Source organism: Aegilops tauschii, chromosome 4 (genome assembly GCF_002575655.3).
Source record: "Aegilops tauschii subsp. strangulata cultivar AL8/78 chromosome 4, Aet v6.0, whole genome shotgun sequence".
Classification (NCBI taxonomy): Eukaryota; Viridiplantae; Streptophyta; class Magnoliopsida; order Poales; family Poaceae; genus Aegilops; species Aegilops tauschii.
This window is the reverse complement of record NC_053038.3, coordinates 275,835,794-275,839,686: the sequence shown is the minus strand read 5'-3', so window position 1 is coordinate 275,839,686 and position 3,893 is coordinate 275,835,794.

Here is a 3,893-nt window from a genome sequence, read left to right as displayed (position 1 = left end):
CTACGTTTGCATGCCTTTTGGCTTGCCGAGCATGGCGTCCACCTTCCAGCGCAACCTGTGGAGCATCCTGGCGGCTCAGGAGGCCAGGCACCACGCAGTCCTGGAGGAGATGGAGACGATTCTCAAGGAACCGCCTGGACCCCCAGAGCCTCCTGAGGCTCAGGGCCCCGGTGGCTCGTGAGGAACAACCCCTTCATCACGCGCCTTCAGCTGCCTCAACACCCCTTCGACAACAGAACCAGGTGACATCTTCCAATTTTATTTAGCTGGGAGCGCCCCTCGGGCTGCATCATTCCAAGGCCGCGTGGGTCCGTCCCTGCGGCATGTATCCTTTTATGTCTTTATCTTACTCTGTTGGGGGCGCCCCTCAGGCTGCATCATCCCCAAGCCGCTCGGCCCTGACCCAGTGGCGTGTATCGTTCTTACATTTACCTAAGCTAGTCTGCTTTTCATGCCTAACCTATCTGTGATCATCACCTGCTTGATTGTCACCTACCACGGGAGATGTTCACGTTGGCACGACGCTTGTGCTTGGGTCTGTCCCTGGAACGTCGATAAATGTGAGCGGTCGAGCTCTGGCCCTCGGCACGCCCCGCACGCGTCACCTCACCAGGCCCTCAGTGCCTTCATTCTCCTACGGAGCGACCAGTGGCCGGCCGGCAATCATAATGGCAATCTTTCCCCCTCCTCGTGCTGACTTGCGGGAACCTCCCGAGGACAACAACGGGCGGTACCGCGGGCTCCCTCTTCTCCCATGCGATTTGCTTGCGCGTTAAAAGGGGGGCTCCTGAGCATCGCGACTCAGGAGCTCCTACTGGCTCTCCAGCCCTCACCCCTGGCCTTGACCACGGCATCGCGACCTGGCATACCAGCGGCGGCTGAGCTCGCTCGAGGGCCGGGACCTGAGGACATAGAGCATGAAGGAGAGCGTGGAGAAAGAGGGGAAGCACGCACGGGCCTAACCTAGCTGCGCCACGACCGCCAATGCACGGGCCTGGCGCAACACAAGGAAACGACTCCAGACAAAAAGGATAAGTTTCACGCTCGGAACAACCAATCGCTACGACATGGGATTCTCACTTGCTGTAGCCCTGTCACGGCAAAGTTGCCTCCCTTTCTTACCTCCTGAGCATCGCGCCTCAGGAGCTCTTACTGGACCTTGGGCCACTCACCTCCTGGCCTTGACCAAGGCATCGCGACCTGGCATACCAGCGACGGCTGCAGCCTGCCTGGGGACCGGGACCTGTCAGTGTAGAGCACCAAGCCGTCGCGAGGATAGAAAGGGGAGACTGAGCCGATACAGGACACGCGCTTGCACAATTTCATAATAAGGATAATATCAACAAAAGGCATTGTAGGTTCTTTACATGCCCCCACGGGGTTCATTTCGATTCCTCGCATGGGAACAAAAGAAAGGAGATTCAAGGAGCCCTATCTACACGCGCCAGCGCAGCCGACACCATCATCAACAGTGGGCCACGGGAGGCCGGCGCCAACCCCATCCAGATCAGCGGTTGCCGGACGACGCGGCCTTGCTCCGGGCCTGGCAAGAGATCGGGGGCACGTAACTGTCGTCGCTCGTCTCTGAAGTCTCGTAGGGCTCAGGAGAATCGTTGGACTCCCAAGCGGCGCCACTGCTGCTGGATGAGTCGCTGGCGAGGTGGGCGGTAGGCCTAGCTCCTGCCGCGGCACCGTTCAGGCGGCCCTCTCTAGGGCAGCACTCAAGGTGACGGCATTCCGTGTCGAAGACCTTGAAGAACATCGTGAAGGCGTCGTCGTACTTGAAGTGGATGGCGAGGGCGCATTCCGTACGGCAAACCCGGGCGACCTCGCCCCAGCCACGGGTCATGAAGATCTTGCCCGGGGAGACTGTTTCCACTTCAGCTCCGGTCGCCGGGGCGTCGCAGTCGGCGTGCTGCAGCCATAGCTCGAGGGCCCCCTTGGCGGCATCTCGGCAGAGAAGAACTGGGGGGAGCGGATCCAGGAGCGCGGAGGCATCACCGCCCACAGCACGAGTTCGCACGAGGAGTCCACAGCATGGGCCCCTCGGGCGATGTCGTGCACCACCGTGGCGCAGCGACCACGGTCGCGGCATGGGCGACGCCGCTCGCCACCTCTTCCTCCTGAGCCCTCGGCTTGGGCATATAAAGGTAGCAGATACCCAGGAGGTGGCCGCTCGTACCATGGCCTTGCCACCTCCTGCCTCACGACTACATCCTGACGGTGGACCGGCTTCTTCTTCGGCGGGAGTGGCCCGGGCTCATCGCGGGGAGTTTTTCCCTTCTCCGCGGCCGAGAATCTTATGATCGGCGCCATGGGAGTCGCTACTAGCAATGGGGCAAGAGAGGAGAAGCGAGCGGAACGGGAAGAGATGGGCGACGGGGGCTCCGCCTCCCTCCTCATTTATAGCCCATAGGAGGCCAACCGCCGGCCTCCACGATCGCAGGTAATGATAACTCTTTTCGCATGCAGCAGTGACTCGTCAAGTTGGGCAGTTGATAAGGCGGCGTGGGGAAGCGGAGACGCCCACGTCCAATCAATCGCCACGCGTCGACCAAGGCCGCAGGCTGTTGGGGCCTACGGCACTCCGCACTTGCCCTTTGGCTTTGCGTCGAAGCCAAGTCCGAGCGCGCCTTGGGCCCGGGGGCTACTGTCAGCGTTCTGGGAATGGGGGTCCCCATACTTGCCTGCCTGCGGCCCACGGCGTGGCTCCACTCGCGGCCCAGGATGGCCTGTCTTCACCAGCAATCACTCAAGACCCTCGCGAGGCGGACGACACGAGACCTCCTCGGGGGCGGCCTCACCAGGCTGGCTCGCGAGGGGCGGAGAGATCAAGGCAAAGCAAACCTCGCGAGGTTCCAATGACGTCAGCCATGATGACCAAGACCAGGCGGGCGCTAGGCGGGCGCCAGCGCGCACAGTGTCCTCGTTTCCTCTTTGGTGCTAAGGAGGCAAGCGCAGGCGAGGAGTATTGAGGCATCAAGCAAAGGTTTCCATATCGGTGCAACAAGACCAAGACTAGCAGGACGGCAGGACTGAGGTCACTGTGGAGCCCAAGACGGCGTCACCACCAGAGCCTTTGGCAGGCGAAGACCACCTTTAGTCAGGATGACTTGTACTAGATGTCCCCCTTCAAATTGGCCGTTGTGGCATCCCTTCCCGCTCAATATTTGGGAAGAGGACCATGGCCTCTATAAATAGGACTAGCCACCACAGTAGAAGGCATCTCGAACTCATTCAGTTCATCCTCACACCCACCAAGCACAAGAACACCTCTCCTCAGGAGGCTGTTCTTCCCTTGTACTGTTCATCCCCAACCCAAGAGGCAATCTACCACACCACACTGGAGTAGGGTATTACACCACAACGGTGGCCCGAACCAGTATAAATCTCGTGTCTCTTGTGTTGCGAGTTCATCGAGCTAAGCTTTGAGATCGCGGTGAGGCTGAGGGCGTGATTAAGTAGGGGGGATCTTCATGCGCACCCCAGTGTTCGAACCTCAAGGGTTTTGCCGGAACCTAAAATCTGACACACCGCGCTCAGGGTGGTGGCTAGGCGCTCGCCCCGGAGCGCCCTGAGCTCCTGGTAATCGTTGGTGTTGTGGGTGTGGACGTTGTGGAAGATGCAGAATGGGCGGCTATCCTTGGCGAGCTCGTCGCAAGCGTGGCCGCACTTCATCTCTGTCTCTGCTGCCAGCACAATGGAGCCCATGCCCTTCACTTCCTTGGCCTTGGCCTTCTTGTCTTCAGGGTCGGCGTCAGGGTGCTTGAGGAGGGAGAGGTGGCCCTCTTCGGCCCTAGCGCATCTGTCTGCCAGGTTGAACATCTCCAGTGTCGTGCATAGGTCATCGTGGATGGCGAGCTCCTTGCTCATCTTGACATCCGTGACGCCGT